General features: G+C 40.9%; 1 long non-coding RNA gene across 2 annotated transcripts in view; it reads right to left on the bottom strand.

The window, feature by feature from the left end:
* The window catches only part of LOC128928215 (uncharacterized), a 34,190-nt gene extending 22,925 nt beyond the window's left edge, over window positions 1-11,265 (bottom strand). For both annotated transcript variants that reach the window (XR_008473023.2, XR_008473025.2), the window contains exon 1: window positions 8,178-11,265. This is a non-coding gene — a long non-coding RNA (uncharacterized LOC128928215). The remainder of the gene's footprint in view (window positions 1-8,177) is intronic.
* Between the last annotated feature and the right edge of the window lie 922 nt (window positions 11,266-12,187).

The following is a 12,187-nucleotide window of genomic DNA, read 5'->3' as shown; positions in this document are numbered from 1 at the left end:
CAGATTCTTTAGCTGTGTCAACCATTGGTAACTTGTGGGAGTGCCGCAGAAAATCCACATATTGCTTCCAGCTGTGGGTGGCTTTAATGGAGTACTTTCTAAATATCATCCAAGGACCAGGTGCTTCAGAATCTGGGATGTTGGTTAACCAACATGGATTTGGTGCACCTATCTGAGACCTACTTCATAAGCACCTGCTCGAGTGTGGCCTGGGAATCTGTACATTGACAAGCTCCCAGGGAAATGTGATGTGCAGCCAGGTTTGTCAGCTTCCTTAAGGGATGACCTGAGCAGGAGCAGGCACATAAAGCTCATCAGTACAACCCGCAGAAACAACAATGTCTTCTGCACGGGTGTTCACCAGAGCACCAAGTTTAAGCACTTATTACCTCTAGTTCCATTTCTGTCCCTGCACTGCTGATATGCTCTCCTTTTGATTCGATCTGTGAGATTTTGGACAAATTACTTACCCTTTCTAAGCCTGTTTCTTCAAATCCAAAACAGGGACTAGGTTTTTATAAAGAAATAAGTAGGGCTGGGTGTGGTGGCTCACACCTGTAATCCCAGCACTTTGGGAGGCTGAGGAGGGTGGATCAAGAGATCGAGACCATCCTGATCAACTTGGTGAAACTCCGTCTCTACTAAAACTACAAAAAATTAGCTGGGCATGGTGGTGTGTGCCTGTAATCCCAGCTACTCAGGAGGCTGAGGCAGGAGAATTGCCTGAACCCAGGAGGCGGAGGTTGCGGTGAGCAGAGATTGCGCCATTGCACTCCAGCCTGGGTAACGAGCGAAACTCCATCTCGAAAAAAAGAAAGAAAAGGAAGGAAGGAAGGAAGGAAGGAGGGAAGGAAGGAAGGAAGGAAGGAAGGAAGGAAGGAAGGAAGGAAGGAAGGAAGGAAGGAAGGAAGGAAGGAACCTGACATACTAACCAATCAATCACTATTACTTATCTAAATTTTATCTGGCTTCATTTAGGTTTTACCTCTCCTTCCTTACTGGAAAACACTACTTTTGTTTTCCCCTCTAGGCCCAACATATTTTCCTCCACTCCTCTTTCAAATTTGCATCTCCATATTCTGAGCAGGAACTCGCCCACAGGCTCCAATGCCACCCAGCCTGGCCTGTTTAGAACCACACCAACACTCTCTAAGGCTGGATTCTTCCCTTGAGTATAGTCACATAGGAAGGAGCCTGAGGGATCTGGAACTCCAGACCAGTCTGCACAAGCTAATCAGCAACAGCAACTTCCAAGACGACATTCGTTACTTGCCCGTAGGAAACGGGAACCCCTGAGTCTGTCATGTGGCCTGCATAGTAGTGTATTGACTGATAGCACAAGGGTGGTGATTATCATAATAATATCTACCACTGATTTTTTTTTTTTTTTGAGACAGAGTCTCGCCCTGTTGCCAGGCTGGAGTGCAGTGGTGCAATCTCGGCTAACCACAACCTCTGCCTACTGGGTTCAAGCAATTCTCATGGTTCAGCCTCCTGAGTAGCTGGGTTTGCTGGGATTACAGACACATACCACCACACTCAGCTAATTTTTTTTTTTTTAGTAGAGACAGGGTTTCCACCATGTTGGTCAGGATGGTCTCAATCTCCTGACCTCACGATCTGCCCACCTCAGCCTCTAAAAGTGCTGGGATTACAAGAGTGAGCCCGAGCCAGGCCAGAGCTGAACTTCTTAAAACAGAAATCTACAACTGGAGTCTCCACGTCTACACTTGCCATTCACTTCTCAAACCACTCCAGTCTGCCTGCCACCCCTGTCTCTGTACTGAAGTACTCTTACCAAAGTCCACAATCGCCTATTTGTTATCAAATCCAAAAGATATGTTGGTTGTCGTTTTTTGTTTTTGTTTTTGTTTTTGTTTTTTTTGTCCAAAGTTTTAGAGGTTCGAAATGTCAATTCTCCCTCTTGTTTGAAATGTGTTCTCCCTTTGGCCTCCTTAACTTCACACGTTCTGATTTCACCTGTCTCTGAATGCCCCTTCTGAGTCCCGGTGGTGATCTCTTCCTTCTGCAACTATCTCTTTAATATTGCTATTCCTCAGGATTCTTTCTTAGCCCTTTTTCTTACTGAATAAACACATTTCTTTCTCCTTCCCCTAACCTGATATTTTGACACATTCCCAAGATATTTGCCTAGGATAGACAGAAGCCAAACTCCTGTTTTAACAGGATAGAAGGAGATACAATATAGCCACCAGTAATTTTTTAGGTTTGAGTGCAGGAAGTTAAAGAAATACCAATCTGATGGTTTCTATTTGCTCTAAAAAGTAGCAAGCAAGATTATCTGCTATACCCGTGGGTAGAAGGTGTTAGAGTCAAAGAATATTTGGTAAGAAAAGGATATTGAAATAGTCATCATGGAGGATTGACAAGGACATTTAGTAGGAAAATATCAAAGGGTTACTGAGAGATGTTAAGATCCCAGTTAAAGTGGGGCATGTTGGTTTTTAGATGTCCCCAGTCTGCCTGTGATTTTTCTCTAGCAGTCTAAAAGCGAGCATGGAGAAGGCCACAGGTGGTTGATCTAAGGTGGGATTTTCCAGATAAAACTGATAAAGGACAATAATGGAGTAAAGAAATTAAGGACAACACCAAAAGAGTGGCCAAAGTCCTGGTTTATGGAGGTCTGTGCTAGGAGGAGAGAAAAGTGTAAATAGCAAGGGTCTGAGAGTGAAAGTCTTGATAAGTTCCAAGGAATGGCTGTAGTTGGCCATAACTGAATAGGCAAACTGGGAAGACCAGTGAGTTTAATCAGAGCGTAGGATCATGGATTTTATTGTATGAGAGTTGGTACCATCTGGATGATGAGAAAGCCCAGAAGATGGCCATGGTAGTCACTGAAGATAAATACAGGTGATGGTCACTGGAAATAAAAGGCGAGTTTATAGAGTGGAGGGGCCCAAATAAAAAGTCCCTTCTGTGAATTCATCATTTTCCAACTCAGAAGTAGTATAGCCTTTTACTATGCTCTTTCCCAAAAGCATTTCTGTTATTGTTCTTATTCCACTGTATTCTAATTAGCCTGGTCTCTGTTTATTTCTACTTAACTGTGAGCCCTTCTTCCCACTGCCACGGTACATACAAGGTCAGTAAGCATACAACGTTGAATAAATGAATGAATGAATAGCAATCGTTGTTTTCATGTGCCTTCATGTTACAGACCTTTTTCTCCAGTTCCTGGAATACTTCACTGTTGTTATTTATCCGCAAATAAAAGATAAGTATGCATTTTATTTCTTGAGTATATATAATTATCTTTTAATCATAAAACATTTTCTTTTTTCTAAAGAAATCATTTTCTACAGTTTAGATATGGAACCATTATCATTATTTTTTCACCTCAAATAATATTTCTTTATCACTTCATCTCACATCAGAGCCATGCTAAGGGTTCTACTACTGTGGAAATTAAATCTTCAGATAGATCCTTCCTTGATATAGAATCATTATTTCATTGCATGAATGATTTATTAGTTGCCTTCCATATGCCAGACAGTCCCGTAACAAGACTCTGGGGATAGAATGATGAACAAGACAATTGCTCTCCTCAGTCAGACCTATAGACAGATAAGGAAGTAAACCAATGGCCTAGCAGTGACTATATCAGTTAAGATATGTTGCAGTAACCAACAATCCCAAAAATCTCACTGGTTAAAAAGCAGAAAAGCTATGTACCTCACACACGCAGTCTATTGTGTGTTTCAGTAACTCTCCATGCCAGCTGCCCTCCATATCAACACAAGCTTTCAGAATTCCCAATGTGGAGGAAGAGAGAGAGGGACTTGAACACAGAAATTACATACATCAATTCGGCTCACAAATTATCAGCCAAATCAAACCACGGCCACACATAAATTTAAGAAGATGTGAAAATGCAATCCTCTCATATGGTCAGAAGTAAAGAAACAGATACTGGGCCAGGTGCAGTGGCTCACACCTGTTATCCCAGCGCTTTGGAAGGCCAGTGGATTGCTTGAGCTCAGGAGTTTAAGAGCAGCCCGGGCAAACATGGCAAAACCTGGTCTCTGCCAAAAATACAAAAATTAGCTGGGCATGGTGTCATGTGCCTGTAGTCCCAGCTACTTGGGAGGCTGAGGTCGGAGAATGGTTGGAGCCCAGGAGGCCAAGGTTGCAGTGAGCCAAGATCATACCACTGCACTTCAGCCTGGGTAACAGAGTCAAACCCTATCAAGAAGAAAGAAAGAAAGAAGGAAGGAAGGAAGGAAGGAAGGAAGGGAGGGAGGGAGGGAGGGAGGGAGGGAGGGAAAGAAGGAAGGAAGAAAGAGAAAGAAAGGAAGAAAGAAAGAAAAGGAAAGAAGGAAGGAAGGAAGGGAGGGTGAGAGAGAGAAAGAAAGAAAGAGAAGTACTGGTAAACAGTACAAAGCGACTGTTACAATGACAATGGAAAAGGGTAGACACCACTATTAGAAGAGCACACAGAAAGGGCTTCTCAAGTCTTGGGAAGTCAAGGAAGGCTTGCTGGAGGACAAAATACTTAACCTGAGACCTGAAAGATGAATGGAATTTCATAAATTAGATAGACGGTTAAGGATGACAGTCCTGGTCAGAAGGAGCAGTATATGTAAGGAAAGTAGGGGAAGTTTATCCTCTTGCCTGGTTCTGCTAGTGTTACAGAAGTTGCAGCCAGCAGCACGAGTGCAGGTGGTGAGCTCAAGAACCAGGGCTGTAGGAATCAGTAATAAGCCCACACACACAGAAATGTCTGTGTATATGAGTATGCAAATACATACTACATAAATATTAAAATGGAGAAATGACGATAGCTGTCACTGGAGATTTGATGGAGGTACCTGCCCCACTACCACCCTAGGGGACATGAACAGCCAGATGTGCTGAGGATTTCCAAAGTTTTATCACCAAGCTTCATGGGGTCCACTGACAAAAACAAAGTTACTTCCCTAGCAATTAAGTCCCAGGGACATAAGTAACAAGTACCTGGCATGGTGGCTTCATGCCTGTAATCTCAGCACTATGGGAGGCTAAGGTAGGAGAATCATTTGAGCCCAGGAGTTTGAAAAATAACAGGTTGGTTATGTATTTCGACCTATTTCTCCTAATATCCCCCAACCTCGATGCTTTCTTTGTGCTATACTATTGTACCTACATTGTATGGTTACTATGAGGATCAAGCAGTTTAAAGCCCTTAGCATAGATGCTTAGCACATAGTAAGACCTCATTTAAATCAACTATTACTCATTGCCCCACATTGAATTAAGCGCTTCTCCTGAGCTACATACTTCTGAACTCCCCAATCCGTAATAACTATCAACCCCATTTTACAGATGAGATAGCTGTGAATAATAGCGTTAACATCCCCCAAGGATAAACAGCTAGTCATGGTGGGAACAGAGATTTAAACCTAGGACTATCTTAATTTAAACCCTGCTTAAACTGTTTAACTAAATTGCCACTAACAGAAGAACAGCCAAGCTCATTTAGAATGAGGATGATTTTATATTTGTCTGAAAATTTCTTCATAGAGGTCCACATATATTAGGCAAGTACAAACCATGAGCCAATCATAAAGCATAATCAGCACAGTCTGTAGCAATGGCGACCCTCTGCCACAGACCTCAAAGAGATACAGCTAAAGTCGTCCACTTGAATTTTAAAGTTTCTTTCTCATACTTTCATGACCCCTCCAAATTTTCTTAGTTGGCTGGAAGCAACTCGACTCTCAGAATCACATATCTCTTTCACTCATCTTGAACACACTTGTTAGTGCAGATTAGAACTTGTTAAAGATTAATTCTTAAAGCATCCTCAAGCTTTCTTTTCCAACAAAGGAAACATCAATTATAGGCTCACACATAAACTTTGCCCCTTTCTTGAATACTTGCTGCCCTTTATAAATCTTAGATTTCTTCCCCTTGAGTATTCGTTCAAAGGAGAGATTTTATTGCCTCCAGGGGTTGTTAAACTGATTGCAATACTGCCTATTTAGAGCAGTTCAGTGGGAATTAAGCTGGTTCAATGCTGTCAGACCCAGAATATAGCTGTCAAATAGCATTACAAGTAAAACACCCTTGATAAGAAATAATGACCAAATGTCAATCTGTTTTTCACTACCCTTACTACAGACTTCTCCTGCCACACAAAAAAAGCAACGCTTTACACTTTATAGTAATAGGACATTCTGATATTTCCATTAAAATTCTAGCAGTGTTTTCAATAATAAAAAACATAGTTATAAAAGCAATCTGGGCTCAAACATTGATGGAAACATTCTTTTCTCTTTCATAAAGCATTGGCAATCTGTTTCAAAACTAACAAATTTTATTAATGCAAGTAAGTGCAGAATTGCCTTTAAAGCATTTTCAAGTTTTATCATTCATTCCTTCCACTAATATTCATTGAGCCTCTATGAATTTGATATTGTGCTACATATTAGGGTTCAAACATATGGTTACTTGTGAGCAATTTTAAATAGTCTAGATTTAATCCTGCAGGCCACTGGAAATAAATGGAAGATTTTAAGCATAGTCAGATTTATCTTTAGAAAGATTAATGTGGCTACAGTGCATTCCCCGTCATCCCTGTCTTTTCCTAGTATTGATTACATTTTATAGACATATATAAGTTTATACCCATCTTCCCACTAAATTATAAACCTGAAGCAGGGATGCCGTCTACTTTCTTTGTTATGGTATACCCGGAACCCAACACAGTACCTGGTATAGGAGCCACTTGTTAATTTTATGCATGATTAAATGAATTAACCAATAAATACCAAAGGGTATTGAGATGGTATTTTAAAGGGTCAATTAGAAAGCTGCTATAGTTTATAGGCAATTTATTCTGACCTAAAATAAAGGCAGTGATATTGTGGCAAAACAGGACCTCATTATATATTTAATGTGGATGGCATAGAAAAGTAAAATGTTTAGAATAACTCAGAAGTTTCTTATTTGACAAGTGAATGTTGATGCCCTCAAAGAGAAAAAAAATCAGGGTAAAAGACCACTCAGCTAATCACTAATAAAACATTATTTCTAAATTTTAGGCATTATAGAAGATACACCAAGATACAAATAAGATATAATGTGTGGGCCGGGCGCGGTGGCTCAAGCCTGTAATCCCGGCACTTTGGGAGGCCGAGGCGGGTGGATCACGAGGTCAAGATATGGAGAACATCCTGGTCAACATGGCGAAACCCCGTCTCTACTAAAGATACAAAAAATTAGCTGGGCATGGTGGCGTGCCTGTAATCCCAGCTACTCAAGAGGCTGAGGCAGGAGAATTGCCTGAACCCAGGAGGCGGAGGTTGCGGTGAGCCGAGATTGCGCCATTGCACTCCAGCCTGGGCAACAAGAGCGAAACTCCGTCTCAAAAAAAAAAAAAAAGATATAATGTGTAACCCCCTTTAAAAGGTGTTGTGCACCATTTTAGAAGAATTTTTAAAGTATAAATCACTGAATAATTTAATTGGTGACTTAATTAATGACCCACGATCACACTGGGATCAACAGTTAATCTTTCCTCTGGGGGAAACCCTTTCCTATTTCTGTCCTCTCCATCAAAGGAAATTATTTTTACCCTAAAAGGACAGAATTGCAGTTTACTAATACATCATATCAAATCATTTCCTTTTCCTGAGAAGAGTTATTATGTCAGTAAATTATAAGAAAATAATAATGTCCTAGATCTCAGAAGGACATGTGATTTGATTTTTCACACATTATTTATTTTTATTATACAAGTCATTTCACTGGCCAAAAACATTTAATTAATCTTTGAATGCATTTAAAATTACATTCAAAGTCATTTGCTTTGCAATGCAAAACTCTAAAATTTGAATTCTACCTGCCTTTCTAATCTGTCTTACATACATACCCAACATAACCATGGCAGGCAGTTTTGGGTATTTTTTCCCCCAATACAAGAAAATTAGTCCCATTGCACTGTGGTCATGCTTCCTGTCTTTGACCAGGAATAGTTTGTTTGCTGTTTCAGCAGATCTGTTTCTGAAGGACTTTTACTATTTCTAAAAATCAAGCTCATTCCTCACAGAGGAATATATTTTCCTTTACTGAAAACATTACAAAAAAAAAAGTGGAACAGGATCCAGAAGAAATTCTAAATAAAGTGTCTTAGAAACAATGCGAGTAAAGAGAACATCATTATGACAGGTGCTTACCTTTCCCAGGTGATTATTGTGAAGGGACTCTTTCTCGTCTCAAGTGAAGGTTTTTTTACAGCTGCTAAAAAATTGGTCTCATTTCTTTAGCATCTCCAGCTGGATCTTAGTTTTCATTTTCTTTTGTACAAAGCCTATGTGAAACAGATTATTGGCTCCAGTTTCCTGCATTTTTCTTTTTTCCATTTCAATTATTTTTTTTAATTAATTTAAATTTTTTTTGAGATGGAGTCTTGCACTGTTGTCCAGACTGGAGTGCAATGGTGCAATCTTGGCTCACTGAAACCTCTGCCTCCCAGGTCCAAGCAATTCTCCTGCCTCAGCCTCCCAAGTAGCTGGGATTACAGGCACCCACCACCACGCATGGCTAATTTTTTGTATATTTAGTAGAGACGGGGTTTCACTATGTTGGCCAGGTGGTCTCAAATGCCTGACCTCGTGATCCACCCACCTCAGCCTCCCAAAGTGAGTCACTGCAACTGGCCAATTTTAATATTTTCTATTTTGCATTTAAAATACAAAAACTCAAATAACAAAATCAATAAATTAAGCAAAAGATATTAATGTGTTTTGTTTTCTCTATTGTATAAACAAATAGATTAGAATGGAACATAAATTTTATCACAATTTTTCAGTTTTTTCACCTGTATAGTAACAAGTAAATTGTTTTTAACTCATTGATGTCAGTGGCGAATTTGTTTTCCAAAATTGAAACTCTAGTTATTCCTGAGATTTTTGTGTTTTATTACTTTTAATCCAAAGACAAATAAGAGCACTTCCAAGTAAGGAAAAAACTATTTAACTGCTAACTAAGGCATAAAATTAGGAGATTATGCTGTATGTTAGTGATTATGCTGTTCCCTTGTAAAAAAAAAAAAAATGAGGTATACAAGCTTCAGCCACCTTCTCTAGGCTCTCTTGAACATTCTACATAGCTGAGAACTGAAAGAACAGAGAACTGATCAAAGGGGTTCATAAAACATAAACATTCTTTTTTTAATAAAAGGTTTTTTGTTTTGTTTTTTTTTTTAGACAATCTCGCTTTGTCCTTGAGGCTGGAGTGCAATGGCGAAATCTTGGCTGACTCCAACTTCTGCCTCCTGGATTTAAGTGATTCTCCTGCCTTAGCTTCCCGAGTACCTGCGATTACAGGCATGTGCCACCACACCCAACTAATCTTGTATTTTTGGTAGCAATGGTGTTTCTCCATGTTGGTCAGCCTGGACTCGAACTCCCGACCTCAGGTAATCTGCCTGCCTCAGCCTCCCAAAGTGCTGGGGTTACAGGCGTTGAGCCAACACATTTGGCCTAAATGAAAACTTTAAAACATGATATAGAAAAAGAATGTTGCCATTGATTAAGCACCTTATTTTCACCTTCACAGGAAATGAATTGTATAGCTTGCACACACACACACACACACACACACACAAAAGCTTCCAGGTCAGTGTCTTTTAACTGCCCTCCTGAGTTCAACTCACAGTTACTCTTAGCTGTTTACCTCTTTTCTCACTTTGAATGTGTTGGCTTTATTACACCAGAGTGGTTTTTGACCCTTAGACCTGCTCTGCAGTCTTTCCTTATCCCTACTCAGCAACTTTACCATACTCCACACCAGCGTTTTTATACTTTTATACTCTTAAGCAAAAGTCAATAAATCATTCCTGCCCTCAACATTATTGGGAGATGGGGGTTGGGGTGGGGGAAAAGCCAGCAAAAGTTGAAAGTCCTTCAGATCCTTTTCCTTTTCCCCATATTTATCTAAATTTGAGCCCGTCGTGCCCATCAACCCTGGTCCGAGACAAATCCCTCCAAGTTCTCCACTTCCTGCCATCCTGTATTGTCTACGACCTCATGACCTCCGTCATCTTCTCTCCTCTCCTCTCAGCCCCTCCCTTTCCACTAGATTCCTGCCTTCCACTTAAAAGTACATTCATTTTTTTCTTCATTTTCTTCTTGATCCTGTTACTCCCTTTGACTACCAGTTCTTTTCCTTTACTGCCAAAGAAATAGTTGACTTCCTTATTTGCATGCTCTCAACTGGATTCACCTCTCAGCTCACTCTGATCCAGCTTCTGCCTCGACCTTCACCCCTAAAATAGGAACTCTCTAGGATAATTATTGTAATGGCAGCCAAATCTGATGTCTCCTTTGCAGTCCTCATCTCACTTGACCTTTGGTTAGCATCTGACCTACAAATCACTTCCTTTTTCTCAGAATTTCTGAACCTTGTTTCAGTACCATGGACCCCTCTGACAGTCTGATAGAGCCAAAACTATTCAAAACATTGTCCTTAAACAACAAAATAAAATACCTGGAATTACGAAGAAAACCAATTTATTGAAAGACTGTTATCAAAATATTTTTATTTGTGACACAGCAATACACGCACTACTTTATTGAAGCATTCAATGAGAAGACAAGTCAGTAGATCTAATAACTACCGTAATTCCAAAGTATTCATGTGATATCTACAACAATTTAATATGGCATGAAAACATGAATAATTTCTATTAATGAAACTCACAGGTACTATAAACACTACTATGATTTGTTACCAATATTCATAATAAATTCTATTTGGTATATTGTTCCACATTCACCTTGGGGTCTTTAATCCACCTTAGGTTCAGCTTTGTACATAATGGGAAATAAAGGTCCAACTGTATTGGAGATAAGGCTGGTGAAAGAGTGAGCCAATGCTATAATGTTTCAGACATAATGCAATGAACAATGTATCATTTTCCATTCAATTTTTGATGCCACCATGTATCCATGCCTCTGTCTTCACTATTAATTTTGTTTCTTTTAGTCCATTTGATCTTATGTGTGTTCTACATAGTTTATTATGAAATAGCATTGAGTATGTGTCTTCTTATTATTCCTTTTCAAAAAATAACTCTTTATGAATATTAGTCCAGGTAAAATTTTTAAACCTTGAGTTCTTGAAAAAAAGAATCCTACTAGAATTTCTATTAATATTGTACAGTATATAGATAAATATAGAAGGAAGTTGATATTTTTATAATGCCATCCATGAACTCTATTTATTCTAATCTTTTTGTGTCCCTTAAAAAAGTTTAAAACTTGATTTCCTCTGCCCATCACCCCACTACCCCATGTCCCCACCTACCTCCCACCCAGCCTCCCTCTTACCCCCTACCCCTAATCCCCACCTCCCTCCTACCCTCGCCTCCTCTTCCTCTACCCCTCACCCCAGTACTTTCCTCTCACCCCACTTTAGCCGCGCCTCAGCCACGCCCCCCACCACGTCCCTCGGGTAGTCGGCTCCACAGCGGTTCATCTACGACCCCCACCGCGACCTCTGTACCTCTCGATAAGAGCTTCAGGCGCGTCCCCGCTAACTCCCCAGAATCCTGGGCCCCCTCCCACAGCGCCTCGGCCATGTCCCCCCGCGCACGTTCCAGCTCTTTCCCCTCACACCACCCACGAATCCAGCCAGTCCCCCTCCCGGCCAAGCCCTCCTGGGACAGGCACGGAACGCGTCCACAGTCGCTTGGGCGGATCCCAAGTGGGAAGCTAATTTAAAATTCTTATTCTGGAGATCGATCCAAGATGGCCGACCACTAACAGCTCAGGATTGTAGCTCCCAGTGAAAGCTCAGAGAATGAGACGACGCCACATCTTTAGACGAATTTTTGTCACTCACCGATTAGCTGATTCCCAGTGGAGGAGCCCCACGGGTCGCCAGCGCAACTCTTGTGGCCGCCACAGCAGTTTTGCCGGCGTCTCGGCGCAGCAGCTCTTCACTCAGAGCCAACAGGACTGCTTCCCCTACTGACCAGAGTTTGGAGCTCCGGGAAGTCAGAGCCGCTTGTTGCGGAGTCAAGAGGGAAGCCAGACCAGAGATTCCCGGGCAGAAGAGCACCATCAGTCTTATCACTGCTATTTAGGCTGCCACAGTGGGTTGCTCAGATCCCAGCACTGGGAATCAACAAGTCAGACGTTGACTCAGAAACCTAATTAGAAAGGTGGTTCATCTACAATGA

This window comes from Callithrix jacchus, chromosome 7, assembly GCF_049354715.1.
Source record: "Callithrix jacchus isolate 240 chromosome 7, calJac240_pri, whole genome shotgun sequence".
Lineage (NCBI taxonomy): Eukaryota > Metazoa > Chordata > Mammalia > Primates > Cebidae > Callithrix > Callithrix jacchus.
This window is presented reverse-complemented; position numbering and strand designations above follow the sequence as displayed.